At 48.9% G+C, this 22,611-nt stretch overlaps 1 protein-coding gene across 1 annotated transcript in view; it reads left to right on the top strand.

The window, feature by feature from the left end:
- Window positions 1-2,321: 2,321 nt before the first annotated feature.
- Window positions 2,322-22,611, top strand: part of Myh9 (myosin heavy chain 9) — a 90,330-nt gene continuing 70,040 nt past the window's right edge. The window contains exon 1 of the mRNA XM_090328630.1: window positions 2,322-2,512. The gene's annotated coding sequence lies outside the window, so the exon portion shown is untranslated. The remainder of the gene's footprint in view (window positions 2,513-22,611) is intronic.

Below are 22,611 nucleotides of genomic sequence, written 5' to 3'. Positions count from 1 at the left end.
TTTAATACCAACCAAGATAGGCACTGACTACTCATGTCTTTAATCCTTCCTCAAATGGTAGAGTATCAGGCTTGAGCAAAACAGCCAGTGGCTCATGCCTGTTATCCTAGCTATTCAAAAGGCTGAGATATGAGGAGTCCAGTTTGAAGGCAGCCTGGGCAGGGAAGTCTGTGAGACATGTATATCCAACGAATCACCAAAAAACCAGGTAGAGCTGTGGCTCAAGTGGTAGAGCGTTAGGCTTGAGAAAAGAAAAAAAAGAAAAGCGAATGGAGAGGGTTTAGGTCCTGAGTTCAAGCCCTGGCAAAAACAAAGACCCCCAAATCAATAAAATCTAGCATGTGAGTTTGGTGAGACAGAATGCAAGGTTGTATGGAAGCAGGAGCATTTCACAGGCTAGATGGGCGAGAAGGACCCAGGGATCTTTTTCTTTCATTTGGAAAAAAAAAATCATGCAAGTGATAAATATGTTAGAAACACAGACATGCAAAGAAAAAAAAATTAGTGAATAGAACTAGAACCTTATGTATGTTAAGCATACTCATCACTCTAGCCACATTCCAAGACCACTTAAAATATTTTTAAAACCCATAAATACATACATATATAAAAACTGTATGACTAGATATTTTCAACATACATCTATCAAGATGTATTCATTCAATCTCTGATCATTCGTGTGTATTTCCAGTGTTGAGTGACTATAGGCAATGATGCAAAGAAAATTTCCCTGAATTCATATCTGTGTACATTTCCAGTTAGTTTTTAAGGATAAATTCTCAGAATTGATCAAGTCTGGCCAAGACCAGGCTTTCTCTGTCTGCTCTCAGCAATCTTTTTTTTTTTTTTTTTTTGTTCCAGTACTGGGACTTGAGATCTTCCTTGGACTTTTCTTTTGGTGCCAGTCTTGGGCTTGAACTCAGGGCCTGGGCAGTGTCCTTGAGCTTTCTTGAGGCTAGTGCTCTACTACTTGAGCCACAGAGCCACTTCTAGCCTTTTCTGTGTATGTGGTACTGAGAAATCGAACCCAGGGCTTCGTGCATGCTAAGCAAGCACTCTACCACTAGGCTACATACACTCCTGGCCCTAGAAGAATAGTTTCAATCAACAATATTAATATACAAGAGGGTAAGGAGAACTTTGCCTTCAGAGACATAAAATAAAGCTACCGTTGTTGAAGTATTGTGCAATTGGCACAGGAACACAGGGAAAGACCAGAGGGTTCCTTTCTCATTGGTGCTATTGGACTTAGAATTTGCTCTTGCTAGACAAGATTTCTACTCGGGGAGCCTCACCTCCAGCCTGAAAGAAAGATCAATGATATAATGGAAAGGAATTCACTATGTATGAGACTTCAATGCTGAGATGGTATCCAATAGCAGTAGAGAAAATTGGGTGGACAGCTGACTTTTGCAAAAGTTTTTAGATTTCCTGCTTGCTCCAAACCCAAAGTTAATGATGGATGAAAAGATAAAGGTATACTTAAAAAAAACCCCACCAAATCCCCAAAACTAGTCCTATCCTTTTGTAGGCAGTAACCTAAATAGATGCAACTTCCTACCAAAAAAAAAATTTTTTTTTTTCAAAAAAGGAATCCTGTAAATGTCTGAAAGGTGAATCGGAGGTAAGGAGCATTCCAGGCAGAGGGAACAGCCAGACCAAAGGCCCGAGGCTGCAAGACAGCCGTGAGCACCCTCTGAAGAGTCTGGGTCCCTAACCAGCTCAGGACGCCTACACGGAATGCAGGGCTGAGGCCATGCCCGCCCCCACAGCCACAGAATTTTGTAAAATACCACTTTTCCCATATATGGTACTTAATGTCTGTTCTGGTAGGACAGGGTGTAGGGAAAACACAGTTCGCGGGGCGGAGTGTCGATGCCCTAGGACCTTCCCAGTCGGCTCCAGCCGGCCTAGCAAGCGCCCTGGCAAAGCACCACCACCAAGACTCAGAGCCCTACGCGTCCCGAACTGCCCGCTGCTGATTGGCGGCTGCTTATGTCAATTCTCGTCCTAAAACCTGGCTGTCCGTTGGACCCACCCTAGTAGGCGGAGCTCCCGCCTAGGAAGCGCGGGGGGAAGGTGGGGTGGGTGGAGGGTGGGGCGGGTGGGGCTGGCGAATCACACCCCTTTGGCTTCAGAGGCTCCACCCCTCCATACCCACAGGATAATGTGTCTGTCAGTCAAGGCCTCCAGAGAAATGATTGGGTTAAGTAGGATGAAGGGCGGGTATACAGGCAAGCTCCTCCCCCCTGCGCTTGAATCCGGCCCGCCTCTAGTAGGGCGGGGCGGGAAGGCAGCGAGCCGCGGAGCTGGGTGCGGTGAGGCGCGCAGATCACCGCGGTTCCTGGGCAGGGCACGGAAGGCTGAGCGAGGCTGACCTGCTGCGGCTCCCGCCTCGCGTGCTCGCCCCACCCCGCCGCCGCCCGAGCGTTCGAGAAACCGTCTTCTTTTATTATTATTTCTTTTCCCTGGGAGAAGCAGCGCCTATTTTCCCGGGCAGATCCTGGTTCAGGTGAGCGAGCTCCACCGGCAGGTCCCGCTCGGAGCGGTGAGGCCGACTGCGGCGGCGACTTGACGCTCGGCTTCGGAGGCCGACGGGCCGGCGAGTGGTTCCCGGCCTCGGCGCAGCGGGCTGGCGCCCGGGCGGGAGCGAACGCCGGCCTCCGCAGCCCGAGCGCCGCATCCTTCACCCGAGAGTCCTGGGACCCGGCGCGGGCGCTCGGGGCGGGCGCAGCCGGGAGCGAGGCCTCGGGGAGCCCCGGACGCCACCCCCACCCAGCGCCCGGGCGCATTCTGCCGGCCCGGGCCACCGGGAGCCCGGCCCCTGTGCTGCCGGGGGGGCGCCCGCCCGGGCCTCGGCTGGGGCCGAGTTGGGCAAACTTTTTAACCCCTTCCGAGGAGCCGCGGTCCTCGGGACCCCGAGGAACCGGCGAGGGTAGAGTCGGGAGGTCGGGGTAGCAGCTCCTTTGTAGGTGTCCGGGCGTTTGGGAGGCAGAGGTAACGGGTAACCGGGACCGTTTGGCAGCTGTCAGGGCGTCCTCCTGAGTCAGAATCGGACCGTCCGCCGCAGACCTGGCGCCCGGCTCGGTTTCCGCCCTCCGCCGGCGACTTCCTCGTTCGCCCGGCCGCCTTCGGTCGGGCCGAGGGGGGCGGGGAGAGTGTGGTAGGTGCCTGGGGGGACCTGGCGAGACCTGGGGCGCGCGCGGCGATGGAAAGACCCCCCCCTTCCACCCCTCACCTCTGCCCCTCGGGTCGCCGCTGGAGGGAGGCCGGGGCTGCGGCCCGCTGTGCACCTGATTCCACCGCACCCTTGGCCGCCCGGCCCGGGGCAGGGCCACGGGTGAGCTGGCCCTGCCTTTAGGACCAGACCTCCTGGGCTGTTGCATCTTTCCGGTCTGGGTCGCAGGCAGGCAGGGGGTTTCTATCCCCCATCACCTCCCTGTGCTCGGGTCCGCACTGCATCCCGTCCCGGAGCCACGCCTATGGCAGAACTGCATCTCCCCCCGCCCCACCGACCTCGGGGCACCGCGGTTTCGAACCGAAACGGCGTCTGTGCCCTCCAGGACGAGCCGGCGGGCTGTCCCGAAGCCGGGGTGCTGCCTGCAGCCCCGCCCAGCGCTCTGGGGAGGAGGTTCCCGGGAAGTCCCAGGTCCAGGAGACGGGCGGCTCCCGTGGCCGGTCCCGGCCCTCACTTCTCTGTTTTGCTGCGCGCTTCTCTAGGTGTAAGAGGATTTCAAAGTAACTGTTGAGTAACTTCAAGTGGAAACGTCTTAGCTTCTTGTGTAGTGCAACATTGTGGTCATTTCTGATTCCACTGTCTTGAGTCTAGGACGGGGTAAAGCTCACCTGATGGCTTCGTTCCTTTTAGGAAAGGAGGGCAGCTGCTTGAGGGCTTGTTTAGACAATCACTCAATTAATATTAGCCAATTAATATACAAGATTGCTGTGGGTGGGGGGAGGGCACACAGATGTGTAATTGAGCAAATATTTAACTGGCTTCTCTCTGTGCCAGGGATTTTGCCAGGTGGTGTGGGGGGGGGGCTGGGTGGGGATGAGTTGAGTAAGACCTAGGGCACTTAGGGGAGAGAGGGAGACAAATCTGCAGATGCCTGTAATGTGGAGATGACAGGGACCTCAGAAAGGTACTGTGAGTCACAGGATTGCAGAAGGGAGCCAGGCTCTCCTGGGTGATCCTGGAGGCCTCTGTCCTCGGGAAGTTTGCAGGCTTGAAGGGGCAGCAGTGACTTGGTGCCTGAGCTACAAAGGCAGTCTGTGATGTGTGTCCCAAGATGCCACACACAAAGGACTGGAGGAATTCCGAGGCTGAAGAGGCCACTACTGTCTTGGCAAGGAAAGAGCATGTTGCAGGTTTGACCCACTGAGGCAAGCATGTGGTGTTGGAAAATGAGGAATCACTTAATGGATAATTGGGGGGTAATTAAAAATGTCAAGAGATCGCTCAGGGTAATTTGAGAGCCAGCGTGCCCCCAGATGGCTATGGGGTGACACCAAAGAACTTCACTCTTCACACTCAGCAAGTCTGGGCAGTGCAGGTGGGCAGATCCAGGTGCCCTGCCAGCCAGGTTGGCAGGCTCTGCCTGGGGCATTATCCAGCCCTGGGGGAAGGGCAGATGGGAGGTGTTCTCTGTGGGGCTGTTTGTCTAAAGGGTACCGGACGAGAGAGAAAAGGAGGGAGCTGTCTTGTTTTATTTTTAAACTTTTAAGGGGTTGGAGATGGGACAACTTGTCTCTTGTAGGATGAAGGACACATGTTAATCACAGCCTGCCTTTTGCCTGTTCTGGCTCCAGAAAAAACAAAACAAGGATCTGTTAGCTTTTTAATAGAAGGAAAGCACACTCAAAAAATGCTGCATTGTTTGGAGCCTAGTAGGGTATGGCTACAAACCCGACTGGGAGCTTTCTTCACTTCCTTTTCTCTCTAATCCTTCAATAAAGTACTTAAGACAGCCCTTACCAGCTTGACATCTTTATGTCAAAAGGGAGGGGGGAGCTGGCTGTTGTTTTCCTTCTTTTGCTTGGGAGAAAGAGAAACCTGAAGCCAAGACGGGGGAAAAAAAATACTTGCCTTGACTGCTTCCTCCCAAGCATCATGTTCCAAAAATATTTAGAATAACAAAATCTGTGTGTCCTCTTAATTAAACAAACGTCCTAATTTACTGAGCATAAAACAAGCATCTCTACCCACTGGGGCAGGAAGTACATTTTCCCTTTGTGCAGCCCCAGAGAGGCTCTGCCTCTTGGCTTTTAACCCTTGGTGTGCTGAGGCCTTGGGCTGTGGTCCTTTGCTGACAACAGACTAGAATCCGGGCTGTCCCTCTGGGCAACAAGGTTCCTGCAATTCACAGAACCGTTCTTCTGGTTTCAGCGCCTCCTGGACTTTTCCCTGCCCGGGCTGATTTTGAACTGTGATCCTCAGCTTTCAGTCTCTTGAGTAGCATTATAGGTGTGAGCCACCACTGCCTAGTCAGAACCCCATTCTTAAGGCAAGGAAGAGTTGGGATGGGGTCACAGGAAAAACTAGAGTTTTGGCAATAGGCAGAGTGAAAATCCTGACCCTGCCTAGTAACTTTGTGACCTTAGGCCAGTTACATGGGCTGTTCCTGAGTTATTCCTCTGAGATGTATAGTTGAGGTCTGTACCACTCAGGGTTGGATGTGAGAGCTAAAGCATAGGCCATGTTTAAAAAAAAGGTATTGGGGGGGGGCGGAGACATGGTGATGGCTATTTAACTAATTCCCCATCCCCCCCCCAAATCATGGGTTAAATCTCCAGCATGGAGATTTAGCTCCCTGGGCTGCTTAGGTAAGAATGGATAGTAGGGTGTTAACCTTTGCTCCGGGCTCAGATTCTTAAAGGGGTGCATGAGCCATGCTTTTGTGGACTGTGGGGTCGACCCCTCTCCTGATACTTTTGGTACCTAATTTCCCTGATTACCTTCACACATGGCCTTGTCCCGAAGTGGAAGAGGAAGATCCTCAAGACAGTTCAGGCGTAAAACATGGTCTCCCATGGTCTAGACTCTGAGTGATTGCCAGGGGTGATGTGGAAAAGAGCTGTGGACTTGTCTGTCTAGAAAGCTGTATTGCCTCACAGAGACATGCTGGGAAACTGAAAAATCAAGGAATTTAAATTCCTTCCAAATGCCTGTTTCTTCGACCTTACTGATGGGAATGTGTATTGTATAATTCATTTTCAAAGAAGGCAGTTCAACAATATCTGTCCAAATATAGTTCTTGACTGCATTCTAGGAATGCATCCTACAGATAAACTCAACTGTGGAAAAGGAAATGTCTGAGAATGCTCATTGTCAGAGAAAAGACAGGAAACAAGCTAACTGTCCATTAGAAAGGTCGGATTAATCACACTACAGCAGTACAGTAGAAGTCTTCACAGTCTTTGAAAATCGAGGCTCATCTGTCTATTATCTAGCATGTTTGCCAAAGTAGCTTTAAGTAGAAAAGGAAAAAACAAAACAACTAGACAAAAAGTAGTGTCTCTTCCCCTCCACTCACCCCTTTTTCAAAACCTGAGCTGTCCCCTTTGCTCTTTCTTTTTCTTTTATAATTTTTTTTGAGACAGGATATGGAACACGCTCCACTCGCCTGCCTCCATCTCCTGAGTGCTGGGATACAGGTGTACCATCCTGCACTTTACTTAGGACGAAGGTCTTAAAAAAGGACTAATTTGCTCTTTGTGCTTGAAGTGCCCTGAATGCTGTCTTCTTCATGATATCACATTGCCACTAGAGTAGCACCTTAGACAAATGTCTGTTCTGGTCTACTCTGTTATCCTGGGAAATGGTGGCTCAGTCTCACTACTGGATGCCCTCTGGTCAAAGTTCCCACAGTTTGCCTGTCCAGATCATGTGCTTCTCTGTCCTGGGGAGCCCCTCTTCGCCAGAGACTAAACTAGACTTCCCCTTGGGTCGCCTTGTTTTTCATTTAAGATCATTGTGCTTACTTGCCCTGCTCCTTCCCACTCCATTCAGACATCTAGCCTGTGGTTTTTGTATATTAACAGTGGAAAAGCCCAAATTCCTGAGAAAATGAAATTGGAGAGGCATTGTTGTGACTCTAGGACCATAACCCCATCCTCCAAGAACTGGATCTGCCTTAGTTGGCTCAGGTCCTGGGGTAGCAGCCTGCTGCTGTACCCATAGCTCTTCGGGTTCTTTTGGCCCTTTTCCCTAGTGAAAACTATGGAAGGCCCAGCAGGGTCCTGAGCAGGTCCTGCCCCCTGCCAGGCACCCTGAAGAGTTACACCAGAACATACAATGAGCCTAACTCCAAAATGGGTCTGCTCACCTGGGCAGATGGCAGAAAGTCTGAGAGCATGTATGTGCCCCAGGTCCATTTGCCGCTTAGGGATGCTGCTCACCTGGTTTAGTAAGAACTCTGAACCAAGGCTGGCTTCTGCTGGAAGAAGACTTGGAGACTTGGGAGTTGTCAAGCCTGAGGTGATTAAGCACAGGCAGGTGGGCTAGAGAAGCTTCTGGCCACCACAGCAGCTGTCTTCATCTCTAGCCCCAATCCCCAGTAACCTTCCTGCTGCAGTGGAGGGAGCCTGCAGCTTGCAGAGCCTTTTGGAAGGAAATTGCCATTGCCACAAATGGCTTCCAATGGGACAGGTTGAACTGTAGCCTACATAGAGGGTGAAGGTAGCTCCCCTGTGGCCTCTTTGAGGACTTTGGGGTCCTTATATTACATGGTAGAGGAAAAATGAGTGCCAACCGGGGAGGTCACTCTTGTCCCATAATCTCTGCATGATGTTTAACGTGTGGAAGCAGGTTATCACTGACCAAAAAGATATTAAGCTTTAAATTTTTCTCTTTTCCTTTCCATTTCTTTTTATTTTCTCCTCCCTTCCTTTCTCCCTCTCTTTCATCCTTCCTTCCTTGTTCAGGGGACAGAACCAGGGCATAACATGTTAGACAAGTATTCTACTACCAGCTATATCCCTAGGTTTCCTTTTTCTTTCACGTATCTGATTCTAAATGATGTCTTGCCTGGTTTAGAAAACTATCAACAACAGTAAAAACCTTCCCTACTGAATATGTTTAGAACTGTAGAGTATCTGAGCTGGAAGGGGTATGATTTTAGAAAATAAGAGGGGTTTGGAGGTATAGCTCAGTTGATAGAGAGCTAGCCAGTGAGCCAGTATGTCAGGAGAGTCTCCCTCCTGGAAAGACAAAAAAAAGAGAAGTTGTTTTTCCATGGACTGCAGTGCTTTGCTCAGGCTCAATGAGCCTGGAGCCCTTCTCCAAATAAGGAGGCTTCATTTAAGAGAAGAGTTTAGGGCTGGAAATGTGGCCTTGTGGTAGAGTGCTTGCTGAGCATGCACGAAGCCCTGGGTTCCATTCCTTGGTATCATACACACAGAAAAGGCCAGAAGTGGTGCTGTGGCTCAAGTGGTAGAGCGCTAGCCTTGAGCAAGAAGTGTTCAAGGACAGTGCCCAACTTGGGTTCTTACCTCTTTTTGTTCTGTCTTCATTAATCTTTACTCAAAAATTTTCCTCCATTCTCATATTCTTTCCTTGGGTAGGGGGAGGGGGGCTAGTTTAAAGATGGGGAGAGGTATTTGAGTTTCTCTGAACTTCTTCCAGTAGGGTGGGGCCCTTGGGCTGAAAGTTCCCACAGCTCAGAAAGTCAGTATTTCCCATGGGGGCTTGCAAGAGGCAGCAGGGTGGGCCATTCAGAAAGCTACACTGGCATCTTTTGTCCTTTTGCTGGTCTGGATTTCTAGTAATTTTAACTCAATGTTTTAGATGATGAATTTGTTGTATTTTTCCATATAAAACCTGTGGTAGAGAGAGCAAAAAAGGATTTTAGATTAGGTAGACTTTCACTCTTCTACTGTGAGCCTCATTTTCCTCATAAGCAACAAGGAGATACCACTTTCTTAGGCGTATGAAATGTGTATGAAATGGTCCACTTGTGGTAGTGGTGGTGGTGGTCGTGGTGGTTGTGGGTGTCATCATCATTGTCCTCCTGGTCATTGTCGTCATCGTCGTTCTCCTCCTCATTGTCCTCCTTCTCCTCTTCCTCCTCCTCCTCTTCCTCCTTTCTCTCTTTTTAATATATTATTGTAATTAATAGAAGGGTTACATTATATTTGCCAGATAGAAGGTGCATTACTTAATAAACATTGCTAGCCCTTCTCATGTTTTTGTCCCCATTTCCCTCTCCCCCTTTCTCTTTTAAAAAAATTGTTTGGGGCCGGGAGTTTGGCCTAGTGGTAGAGTGCTTGCCTAGAATGCACAAAGACCCGGGTTTGATTCCTTGGCACCACATACATAGAAAAAAGCTGGAAGTGGTGCTGAAGCTCAAGTGGTAGAGCTCTAGCCTTGAGAAAAGTCCAAGGACAGTGCTCAGGCCCTGAGTTCCACTTGAGCCACAGTGCTACTTCTGGTTTTTGAGTGGTTAATAGGAGATAAGAGTCTCATTGGGACTTTTCTGCCCAGCCTGGCTTCAAACTATAATCCTCAGATCTCAGCCTTCTGAGTAGCTAGGATTTACAGGTGTGAACCACTGACGCCTGGCCCTCTTTTTCTTTATATTATCAATATCATTCTGAGGTGGTAGGATATACATGCTTGATTTTTTTTTTTTTTTTTTTAAGATTTTACGTTTATCTAGCAGAGATGTCTTTTTAACCAGAGGTCGTGGCTATGATGCTGTAGGAAGGAACCTGAACCTGTCAGGAGCTTCCTGAGCACCAGAGCTGAGTTTTGAGGTCAGCAGCATGTGCATCCTTCCTGCTGTACAACTTGTTGGCTCTGGAGCTGTGCACTCGTGGTTCATTCCTGAAACCCTATTCAAGAAGCTGAAATCCGAGGATCAAGGTTCAAAATCAGCTTGGGCTTGAAAGTTCATGGACTCTGTCTCCAGGTAACCACCAAAAAGCCAGAAGTGGAGCTGTGGGTCAGGTGATAGAGTGCTAGTAGCTTTGAACAAAAATGCTTAGGGACAATGCCCAGGCCCTGCATTCGTCTCAGGACCAGTTGGGGAAAAAGAAAAGAAAGTTACTAGCAGTAGAGGTACCCTTATTTAGTCATTTGTGTTCAAAAGCTGCTGTGTTTCCTGTGTTGCACATGAAGTCACTGGGCTGGAGAACACAGCTTCCTGTTTGATAAACATGAAAAACTGGGCATCGGAACAGTTTGAGTGAGTTAATTTGGACTGGAATGGGGGGGGATATTAAGACTCACTAGAGCGAGAGGCCTAGGAGTCAAAAGCCATCCCTTTCATGGCTCTCCCTGGCTGCCACTTGGGCTCTGGCACAGAGTTGGCCCTTTCTCCTTGTTGTATTAAGGAGGCTGAAGTCCCCTGGTACTTTTGCTTAAACTTGTGTGGATGGAGAGGCCCTGGCAGCCAAAGGCTTGGGTGAGTGCCTTGCTCACTGTTACAAATCTGGTCCTTGCTTGGGAATCGGGAGTGACAGGATTGTTAAGATTGTTGGGAGGTTTTTTGTTTTTTTAAAGATACTAAACTTTCAATTATCAGCCCAGCCTATGGTAATGCTAAAGCATTGAGACTGAATTACATCTTCATCCTGATGTTCAGAGCCAACTATGGAGTACAAGGGGATTGCCCTCAAATTTCTAGACCATGTCAGTGAACACAGGGCTCCTTGAATTCCTCTTGTGTGTTCTGCCTATGCTGGCCCTTTATGGGATTTCACTGGTGATGAAGGGCTTAGCCCCCACCAAGGAGCTCACCCTGTGACACTGGTGACATGAGATAGGTCTGTGTTCTTGGGGGCTTCCTAGCATCTTGAGCCTGCATCCTGGAGGGTCTCCCCGCCCAGGGAGAGGAGGGAAGGACTGGAGGAAGGAAGGAGGCAGAGCTGGGTGAAGGTCTAATTCTGCTAATCACCTTTATAGTCATGATAAAAATATTAAGTTTTATTGTATGCCTATGCTTTCATCACCTCTTTCCTCATTTATACAAGTTGGGAACTCATCCCGTTCTGCTGACAAGGTTAGTGTGCATAGATTCAAACTTGATGTCTCTGTCCAGCCCCAGTGAGGCCTTGTAATCACCCTTCACTGTCATGCATTTCCTTATCTATGGCCAGGGTGGAATGGTCCCTGGGGCCTTCTCCTTGTCCACTGGCTGAAAATTCCTTAAAGGAGCTATGCTTTGGGTTTTGGCAGTCCATTGTTGGCCACTCATTTTGGCTGGTTCTGGAGAGAGGACGGGTAAAAGATCTTGGCTGTGGTATGAATCGGGCCCTGGATGATTTGTCTGCTAGGCCCCTAATGGAGCCCATTGGGAACCGTGACCGTTTTGACTAGTGCACTCTCCTCTCTATCTGTGCACCTGGCAACTCATGCATTCTTGCTTTTTTTTTTTTTCTTTCCTACTTTCCTTTTCTCTTTTGTTGGTTGGGTGGGGCTTGAACTCAGGGCCTGGGTGCTGTCCCTGAGCTTTTTCACTCAAGGCTAGTGCTCTACTCCTTTGAGTCACAGTATACTTCCAGTTTTCTGGGTATTGATTAGAAATAAGAGTCTCATGGATTTTCCTGCCTGAGCTGGCTTTGAGCCTTGATACTCATTCTGAGTAACTAGGATTGCAGGTGTGGGTCACCAGTGCCTGGCCCATTCCTGCTTTTTCTAGCTGTCTTCCCATCAAACCCTTAGTCATTCAGTAAGCACTCCTTAAATTTTTTTGTGTGCACAAGGCCAAGTTCAGGTGCCAGGAGTATCAAGGTGAGGGACTGGGCCTTGTGTTGACAGTCTCCTGATAGACACAGATGCTGGGAGCTGGAGAACAGGTCTAGGGAGCCTGAGAGGGCAGCGTGGAGGAGGGGCATCTGATTGCAAAGTGGCGACAGGGTATGGCCTAGTGAAGGAGCAGGGCTGGGACCCATTCAGTCATTTTACTCTGGCAAGGCTTTGTTCATGGGTGATTCAGGTTGACCAAGGCCCCGTGAATCACCTGGGGCTGGTGAAAGGTTTCTTCTCCCTGGGGAGCTGCAGTCCCAGCCCCTGCACAGCCCAAGGTAGGCCTTGGAGGCCTACTTCCACGTGCTATTTCCTGGGATTCCTCTCCCAGGTCTTTACTCTCTGGCTGGATGCTGGGGACTCTGCTTGTATCCTATCTGGTTGTGTAATGGACACATTCTCAGTTGGAGGACTTGGAATGAAATTTTCAGTGGAATATTGAGAGAGGCATGATTGTTTTAGGAATCAATTTTCTTTTAAAGTAAACAAAAAATGAAAAGACAAATAAGGGGTGAGTTGTTTATAATACAAGTGTAACCACAGAGCTGGCCAGAAGCAAGTTTGCCCCTCACCCCATCCACTGTGTGCCTTTTTCTAGGTTTCCCCCCATATACTTACTTTACAAAATTGTAAGTGGGATGGAAACTGTGTTCTAATTTATTCATGCAGTGCTATAATCTGAAGTTTCCTGTGTTGCAACCATCTCCACAGTGGGTGTTTTAATGGCCATGCTATGGTCCACTGAGGGAAAGAACCATTGTTTACATTTCCAGAAGGTTCTATGGGTTTTATTGACTCTTGGACATTCACGCATCCCACAAGTGTCTCCTGAGCATCTGTGGGAGGTCTTGGCCAGAGATGGACTGGTTCTGTCTTCTCGGGGCTCCTGCCTGGCCCCATCGACATAGGAGCTGAGGAGACAGGAGACATGGGCAGCCTTCTTACCCAGTTGAGTCGGTGGAAAACAGGTAAAACCACTCTGTCATTCATTAGCGGTGAGAAAGCTTAGGAACCCGGAACTGGGAGGTTTTCTGGGCTTTGTGGAGGAAGGCCTTCAACCTGCTATCTCCCACCCCCACCAAGCCCCTGATTGTGTCTGTGCAGACCTGGGCAGAAAAGCCAGCTGGGGGAGGTGAGGAAGGAAAAAGTCCCCAAGGGATCTGTCTACAGGGAAGCTCAGGAAATAATTCTCAGCCTCACTAAGTGCCATAGAAGTAGCACTGAGGCTTGAGCAGGAGAAAGAGGAAAAGCTGAAGGGAGAGGCGAAAAGGAGGTAGTATGGTTTCATAAAAACCCAGCTATCACTGCCGGGCCACGTGGGCTCTCCTGTGGTTCCTGCTTTCCTAAAATGGTACAAGAACTGTGGCAATAAGTTATAACATGTTGGTTTTGTTGTAAAAAGGGAAGTTTGAGTCCTAGCTATGATTTTAGTGAAGTATTGGCAGGTGGGGGAGGGCTAGGCATTGGAGACAGATAGAGGCCAAGGGGCTAGAGACTAACAGTACAAGAGTTGGCATACTCTGGTGTTTTCTTTCATTCCAGAGAAATGGCTTCCTTCTCTCTGGCCTTCCACAGCCCTCTTCTCCTGCCCCAGCTCCAGCTCCAGCCAGTCTGCCACCACCTTAGAGAACAGGGGAGAATGGAGCCTGTAGTTGCTTGGAAAAGGAGCCCAAAACTTGTTACTACCTGTCCCATGAGGAGATAAAGGTGCTGGGGACGCTCCAGCCCTGTTGATGCTGTCCAGACATTGTCATGGGCTGTAGATGCTGTGGGCTCCTGCTTACGGTCTGTGCCTGTCTCTTATTTCCTGTCACCTTGTTTACACTACTGTTTGGTGACTATAGGTTTAAAGATTATCTTTGCATTTATACTAGCTATTATATTGGAGGAGGGAGAGACAGAATAGAGAGAAAGAGGAGGTGGACTGTGTAGGGGGATGAATGGTTAGTTTCAAGGCAGCAGTTGAACTGAAATTCCATTTTTATCCAGTTTTATTTGTTTATTAAGCATGTACTTGCTATGTACTGGACAATTCTGGGGATATAGCATTGAGTAGCACCACTGAAGTCTCTGCCCTGTATAAGCCAGTGGACCTACTCACTGCAGCAGGTAACTCTCTAAGTATGTGCTGAGGCATCAAAAGTTGGGCAGCAGGGTGCTGAGTTTGCTGGGTGCCATAACAAAGTGCGCAGACTGGCAGCTTAGCACACATTGATGATCAAAATGGTGCTGGTGGCCTGAATGAAGATTTTCTTTCTTTGGCGTAAGTGGCCACCTTTGTTCCCACCTGGTTTTCCTCTTTTTTTCTGGGTCCCGAACCCCTGTCATTGAAGGACCTACTTTAGGGACTTCACTGTAGTCTTAAGCAGGTTCTTTTTTGGTCACATTGGGAGTTAAGGCTTCAGTTTGTGTATGGAGGAGCCTGATTTAGGCCATAAGAGAAAAATTGGGGGTTGAGGACGCTTTAATCCAGTGATATTCCAGAATGAGCCCTCCAGTATACTTCTTGCTAGTTGTTTACTTACCTACTTTGATCCCTAGACTTTTTTCTTTTCTTTTCCTTTTTTTTCCAGTCCTGGGTTTGGGCTCAGGGCCTGAGCACTGTCCTTGGGCTTTCTCAAGGCTAGAGCTCTACCACTTGAGCCTCAGCACCACTTCTGGCTTTTTCTATGTATTGAACCCAGGTCTTCATGCATGCTAGGCAAGCACTGTTACCACTAGGCCAAACTCCCCGCCCCTTATTTATTTATTTTTTTGTGTGCTAGTCCTGGGGTTTGAACTCAGGGCCTGAGTGCTCTCCCCTGAGTTTTTGTGCTCAAGGGTAGTGCTTTGAGCCACAGTTCTACTTCCAGGTTTTGGTGGTTAATGAGAGTCTCATGTCCCTGGCTGGGCTGGCTTCCAGCCTTGATCCTTAAGTGTTTAGCCCTCCTGAGTAGCTCGGATGGCAGGTGTGAGCCCCCAGCGCCTGGCCTGATCGTAGCACTTAGTGGTGGGGTTGCCAGTGGCTTTGACATCTGCCCAGTGCTCCTAGGCCACGTGTTCTTAGAGATGGCCTTTCCTAGGGTGAGCCACAAACAGTATTTGTGAAGAGCTGAAAATTGGTGCAAAACTAAGCACTTAAAATCCCTGTGGCTGGCCAAAGCATTGATGGTTGTAGTTAAAGCTCCCTTTGGTGGATGTCACTGAGCACCACTTCTTCCCAAGCCTCTGTGATGCCCCAGTAATACCCCAGTACTGGCCTCCACCCTGCTCCCATGTGGCCTCTGTGACTCTCATCCCATGGTAGGCCCTCTGTCGTGGGCAGCCGTGCTTGCCCTGGGTGGCTGAGGCTTAGCTACCATGCAGTGCATAGTCTTGTCCTTATAGAAACAGTCAGGAGCTCTGTCCTGATCCTCTTCCTCTCACTTGCCAACTCCTTGATTTGGGGCAAGTTGTATGACTTTTGAGCCTGAGTTCTTATCTGTGGGATGAGGAGAAGAAATGTCAGAGGTGGTATTGGTGCTCTGAGAAGCTTGATGTTATTATTTGCTGTCTGTTTTAGCTATGTAATTTGCCTAGCACAACCAGAGGTTATCTCTTTTTGCCTATTAAAACCATTTAAATCTGTTTTCTATCACTTTGTATAAATAATCCAGGATTATATAAATAGGTTACATGTAGGTTGTTGTAAGTTAGGTTTTGCCACCTTAAGAGGGTGGCAGTGTCACTCTCATTTTAGAGCAGAAATCTTGAGACTCCCAGGAACCTAAGTGGCTGTCCCAACCAGCAAGGGAACGACCTCAGGTCCTCCCCACCCAGCTGCTCCTTTTTCACTTATTCTCTGTATCTCTTCATACTGCCTTTCCTGCTCTCTCGTACCACCTCTAGAGGTAACAGGTAAAATGGGGGTTTTGTCCATGTTTGTGTTCTTATATAGAGCTTCAGGGGTGGCTGTCCCAGTTGCAGTTACTTGCTGGCTTTTTGGTGCCAGGTGTTAAGTTCCTACCCTCTCTGATGCTTTTGAGACTGTCAGGCAACCTGCACAGGGTTTGGAGGTATGGTCAGTTTGGACCTGGTGGGAAACCTAGCTTTTGCTCTTCTTCTCCCTCATCCTTCCCTTGCCACTTCCTCCAGGTCTACCAGTATGCTGTTCTCAGCCTGCCTTCTGCCCACAGCAGGCCTGCCACTCACCACTCTTCCCTGTCCCTGCCTGGGTGAGGAGGAGGAGAGGGCTATTCAGTGCCAAATGTTCAGGGAAATGCTTCATTATCTGGTAAGTTCCTTGCTGCCAGAACTCACAGCCTCATCACGTTCATGTTGCTTCCCTCAGTTGCCTCCATGTCTTCCTCCAGCTCTACTGTAGGTCATTCTGGACTTGTCTAGCTAGAACCTCAGACGTCATGTCACAAGAATCACTGGAGGGCCAGGTGCGGTAGTTCTCGCCTATAATCCTAGCTACTCGGGAGGCTGAGATCTGAAGATGGTGGTTCAAAGCCAGCCTGGGCACTAACAAATATGGGACTCTTAATCTCCAATTAATCACTAGAAAAGGGGAAGTGGGGCTGTAGCTCAGGTAGGGCCGTAGCCTTGAGCTGAAGAGCCTAGGCCCAGAGTTCAGGTCCCATGACCCACCGAAAAAAAAAGGTACTAGAGGGCCATGAGGTGCAGGGACCATGTTCCTGGAGTCCTAGTGACTTCCTGTGGGGACTCTGAGGGCTGGTCCAGGCCTGTAGGCTCTATACGTGCATACCTGCAGTTTCATGCTCTGTGGAAGAGTAACATGTGAAAGAGAGCCGAGTCTCTTTTTAAACAAGTCCCAGGCTTTAATTACGTTTAGGTTGAAATACTGGAGCCTCCTCTCTCAAGACAAGAATTTGAGGAATGTGATTCTTTGTTGAGGACCTGAGCCAGAGATCAGGGTTGGGGCCTGAACTCAAAGGTCTTCCTGGCTTAACCCTGTTAGCTTTGTTGTGCCTGGAAACCTGGGACATTCCGGATTGGTTGTGGTTGGTTAAGAGTCACAGGCTCCTAAAATTCCTAGCTGCTCTGTGAATCTTCCTGAGACTGCTGGGAGGGGCAGCTACAGGGAGATGGCCTTCTTTCCCTCCCCACAGCTTCATCTTGGAAGAATCAAAGTGTAGGGGGTGTACATGTGTGAGTTTTGCTTTCACTGTGTGGCAAGTGGGTTGGCGGGGGAGGGGGTAAGGCACCTCTGTTCTTGTCCCTCCTTGGATGACATCACAGCTGCTGGTTCCCTGGAGCTTTGCTGAACGAACTATGAACATGGGCAGCCTCATTCATCCTCAGGGAGGGAGCAGGATGGTTAGATGCGAGGTTCCCGGATGAGGTTGCAGACAGAGTTGTGCACACACATCCTGGCTTTCAGTTTCCTCCTCTGTCTCACCCACCTGGCTGCTGAGTTGTGGTGTGGGGTGTGTGTGTGTGTGTGTGTGTGTGTGTGTGTGTGTGTGTGTGTGTGTGTGTGTGTGTGTGTGTGTGTGTGTGTGTGTGTGTGTGTGTGTGTGTGTGTGTGTGTGTGTGTGTGTGTGTGTGTGTGTGTGTGTGTGTGTGTGTGTGTGTGTGTGTGTGTGTGTGTGTGTGTGTGTGTGTGTGTGTGTGTGTGTTGCCAGACCTGGGCTTGAGCTCAGAGCCTGAGCACTGTCTTTGGACTTTCTCAAGGCTAGAATCCTACCCCTTGAGCCTCAGCACCACTTCCGGCTTCCTTCTATGTATGTGGTACCAAGGAATTGAACCGGGGTTTTCATGTATGCTAGGCAAGCACTCTAACCACTAGGCCAAACTTGCAGCCCCCTGGCTGCTGAGTTTAAGGTCATCACTCTGGAAAGTACTAAGGACTAAGTATGAATGGCCACATGACCCAATGAAGTAGGCTTTTTAATGCTCATTTTACAACTTAGAGAAAGGGAGGTTCAGAACAATTGTATAACTCACGCAGAGCCCCTTATCCAAAGAGTATCTAGTACTCATCCTGGTTAGACCACTGCTGCTTCTTTCTCTCTGGTATAGCTTTGGTCACTTTGGATCCAGACTTTGGCTCAGATCGAGGAACAACTGCTGGTGGGTGGTAAAATAAGCAGCAGTCAGGTTTCCGGTTAAGGATATGGTGAGGTCATTCTTGCTAGCCAGGCTCCCTGCTCAAGGACAGCTGGGGTTGGCCTACTTTTGGACAAGGGTGCTATGCAAACCTCTCGAGGAACCATAAGTTAATTTTTCTTGAAAGTGTGAAACATGGATGTTATCATTCCTCTGTGGCCTTTGGAGTTGGGATGCAGCTTACCCATCTCGGCTTCTCCACAAAGTTTGGCTGTGTTCTTTGTGCTGCCTTGTATGCTGTGCTGGCTCAGGTGAGAACAGAACCAACTGTTGGGAATGATGGGGAGAAAACAGTGACAGTGTAGCTACCCTCCTCCCAATCAGGGAGCCAAGAGAAAGACCTTACCTTTGTGTTCCCTGCCAGTCCATAGTTCTGCCTCTTCAGGCTTCTTGTTACTCTGGGATCCTCAGTCTGTGGATTGTACTTCAGGATCTCCACGAGCCTCCTCTCAACTAACTTAAGAGAATGGCACCTAGGCCTTCCCTGTGAAGGGTGTGTGTAACATGGGGTCCAGGGATGTGGACATTCCTGTTAAGCCACACTGTATATGTTCATTGTGGAATTAGGTTCTGCCGCTCCTGGGATGTAAAAATATGGAGCCCCTCCTGGAGCACACCCCAAGGATAGTGGCTCCCTTCTAACTGATCCCCCACTTCCTGTGTGCGCACGTGTGCACTTTATTTTCCTCCCTTCTTTCCTCCCTCCTTCCCTCCCTCCTTTCCTTTCCTTCCTTCCTTCCTTCCTTCCTTCCTTCTCTTTCTTTTTTTTTTTTGCTAGTCTGGTGCTTGAGCTCAGGGCCTGAGCACTGTCCTTGGACTTTCTCAAGGCTTGAGCCTCAGCACCACTTCCGGCTTTTTTCTATGTATGTGGTGCCTTGCATGCATCTTTGTGTATGCAAGGCAAACACTCCACCACTAGGCCAAACTCCTGGCCTCTTTCTTTCTTTTTTATGGTTAGTCATGGGGCTTAAATTAGGGCCTGAGCCCTGTCTCTGAGATCTTTTGCTCAAGGCTAGCATTCTACCACTTTGAGCCACTCACGGACTCTTCTACCTTGGATGATTTTTTGAATAATGATCCTCAGATCTCAGTCTCCTGAGCAGCTAGGATTACAGGCCTGAGCCAAGAGCTTTCAGCTCCACCTGATCTCTTGAATTAGCCTTCATTATCCTATCACTTCTGGATCTCATCAGCATGGAGCTGGGCTGGAGATTGAAGCACTGATGTTCTTATTATAGCTAGATTTAATCTGTTGTTATTCTAGACTCTTCTTTTTGTCTTATTGTCTTCCAAGGACTCCTTCCTGACTTAAGGATGTTCAAGAAACCCCTGTATCTAGACAAGTTTGCCTCCCTGAGCCTGTGAGTCTCTCACTTAAGGGAAAAGGGCCCTGTAACACCTGCCTTGGCTTTCAAAGTCAGCAAGATCTAACAATTTAACCCCTTGGACTCTACAACTTCACAGTGTGAGTGAGACGCAGGCATTAGGTTACTGCTGTGTTGGATCCACAGAGACTCCTTTGGCTTTGGACTTGTTCTGGCTTGGCTTTACTCAAGGTATGACTTCAGGCCCATCCCTTGACCAGTCTGAGTTTCCTGTCCAGTGAAGTCAGGTGGGTTAGTGTTTTTCAGACTGTTAGCTGAGACTTGGTAGGCCATGAAGTTACTTTAGTGACAACCAGCAATTTAAGAAATGAAATTAGAATTGGATAGAAAGTATCTGTTCCCAGCATGTTGACATCATTTCCTGAAGCTTTTGTTCCATATGTTTTGTGATAAAAGTTTTAATGTATGTATGTAAATGTATGTACACACACACACATGCACACTTTTTCCTCTGATACTGGGACTAAAGATTAAATTCAGAATCTCTATTTTGGCTCCCCAGCTTAATTCTAGTACTCTACCACTTGAGCATTAGTTGTACTTCCAGCTTTTTAGAGCCTCCTGGAGTTTCTTGCCCGGGGCTGGTTTTGAACCTTGATCTTCAGATCTTCAGTTGTAGTAAGGATTACACATGCACACATGCCATCCCCCAGCTCCTGGCTCGTATTTTCTTACTGTCTTTGACATTAAACAACAGAGGAGTGCCCAGGATGCAGTGCTCTTGTGCATCTTGCAGCACTGGCTCTGTGCAGTGTCAGGATTCCTGCAGGGCTGAGCTTAGCTGGGGCTTCTCTGTCTTCCATCACCAAATCCCAGCCTGTAAATGAGGCCCTTCCAAGGTTGAGCTCTTTGACTACGGTTCTTGACAACATTCTGGGAACTAGCTGCATTCCTGAGGGGGAATAAATCTTCTCGAGTTGGCTTAGGCAGGATGTGACTTCAAGGCCCTGAAGTGGGCTGTGAGGGCAGCGGCTGTGACTGACTCATTGTGAGCTGAGCCATGACACAGACATCTTAAAGAGAAGGGGCCAAGGTTGTGGGGGGAGGGCTTGCCTGCCCAAGGCGCCACCAAGCACTGCTCTACTGGTACTGAATCCTCACAATGTTTCTGCGAGTTAGGCCTTGCAGGGAAGGGGGCAGGGACAGTGTTTTCAGCCAGGGCCACAATGCCCTAGTCCATCTCTAGTGTTCTTTACAGCTGTCCTGGAGTAGCTTTTACAAGTAGAGAAACTGACACCCACAGGGCCAGGTTAGCCTGACAAAGTGTGTTCTGTTAAGTGGAGGATTGGCCCTCGGGTCTAGTTCCTTGTAAGACCTCTGAGAAGAAAGGCCAAGGGTAAATTCCCATTTGGAAGGTCTTACCTTTTAGGGTTGATACTCTTTGCCGGAGTCTACTCAAATGACTGATGGCTGGATCAGTTCAGGAAGATGGTTGTTAACTCCTGGCCAGTCATGTGTCTCTTAGAACAGATTAGCATATAGTAGACAGTCACAGCAGTAAGGTAGAGGAGTCTGGAGACAGTGGCAGGGACCCTGGGTAGTCACAGGGAGACTTTGGCCCATTTTGATCTTTGACATCTGGCTTAACAGAAGAATGAACTTCCAGGGAGTCATGCTGATGTCTGGACTGTAAGACACAGATTATTAGGCTTAACATTAGTCACTTTGAATGAGTAGCAGAGATTTTGTTGGACTTGATCTCTGGAGTTTGGACCTTTGAGAAAATTAGAATCTCCCCATTGCTTTAGGCAACTGCTCCCGGCCCTACAGGGATAGGGGCAGGAAAGTTATGGAGGGTAGTGGCTGTGTGATTCACTTAAAAAAGAAAGTGATTTAGTGGCTGGTGCATGTAGCTTAGTGATAGAACATTTGACGAGCATGCACAAAACGCTAGATTTGATATACCAGCACAGCTAAAAAAAGGAAAGGAAAGGAAATACTATTTGTATATCACTAAAAGAATAACACACTGCTGGCTATTCTGCCAGGTTCTGGGCTGAATGGCTTTTAGAAATTGTTTAATTTGCCGAGACTCTCGTTGGCTCACGCCTGTAATCCTACCTACTCAGGAGGCTGAGATCTGAGGATCAAGGTTCAAAGCCAGTGGGGCATAAAAGGACCTGAGACTCTTATCTCCAATTAACCTCTAAAAAATGGGAAGTGGGGCTTGGCTCAAGGGTGGGGCCATAGCCTTGAGTTGAAGGGCTCAGGGACAGCGCCCAGGCCAAGTTCAAGCCTCATGATCCACCAAAAAAAAAGTTTAATTTCTGAAATCATTGAATTTCTGATCATGGGTTGCATTTTTCGGCAGCCTTAACTAGGAGGCTGAACACTGGCATCTTGGCGCTTCCTCAGTGAGACGACGGACATATAATTAAATCTTTTGAGTATGGTTATTTTTCTGCATTGGGCTTCAGCAAACTGCTCACATGCCTACGGAGGGAAAAACTGTTCTATCAGCAGAACCAAAGGAAAGGAACAGGCGTGCTGCAGGAGTCTGAAGGGCTGAGTTGCCCCCGCACTGTGTGGGCAGTGCCTGGCAGGCTGGGGGGAGGCGGTCTGCAGGAGGGCATGGTTGGTGAGGAGCTCCACATTTGAAAGGAGGGAGTCTGGGGTTTGAGGGAGGGGTGGGTGCTACTCCTGTCTGGGATAACTTGCTTCTATCTGCAGTTTCTGCTCATGGCTGAGTGGAAGCTCATTACCAGCCAGGGGAGGCTCTTGAGTGATCTCACTGTGCAAATATTGGACAAATTAAAAGCAAAGCCAGGGTCCACATTAGATGACTTATCTGCAGATCCGGTCCCAGGTCTGCCTCTTAGCTTTGGGTAAAAGCTGCCCAACCTGTTGTTGAGGCTCCCCCTTCCTGCCCTGCCTCTCCCCTTTCCTCCCTCCTTCCTAGAGACATTAGACCTGAGGGCATTAGGTATGTGTGGGGGTTACCCTTGTAAACTCATTCTCCCTCTCCCCACAAAGGCCAGATTCTTTCCCAGAAGACATTTCCAAGCATTTTGAACAGTTCAAGTCCTTCCAACAGCATTGATGTGACTGGAGGAGGAGGAGATGATGGTAGAGGTGGTGGTAGTGGTGGTATGTGTGTTTCTCTGTGCAGTGCCTGGAGCTCAGGCAGCACTCCAGAAAGAGGGACAGAGGTACAGTCCAGAAGTTCTAAGGGACATGGGAGATAGGCAGAGAAGCAGGTACCCTGGGGTGAGGCAGATTGTACTGGGCCTGGAGAGAGGAGGGCAGGGGTGAACAATCTGTACCACAGTGTTAGAAGAAGGTAGGTGGTGTTTGGTGCCTCTGGAGGGCCTGGGAGTGGATAGCTGAGCAGAAGGGAAGTTCTGCTTTTCTCTAGGGCAGTCTGAGCAAAGGCTAACTTGAGAGAGG

Source organism: Megascapheus bottae, chromosome 2 (assembly GCF_031878675.1).
Source record: "Megascapheus bottae isolate mThoBot1 chromosome 2, mThoBot2.hap1, whole genome shotgun sequence".
Lineage (NCBI taxonomy): Eukaryota > Metazoa > Chordata > Mammalia > Rodentia > Geomyidae > Megascapheus > Megascapheus bottae.
The sequence above is the reverse complement of the archived record's forward strand: the minus strand, read 5'-3'. Positions and strand labels throughout refer to the sequence as shown.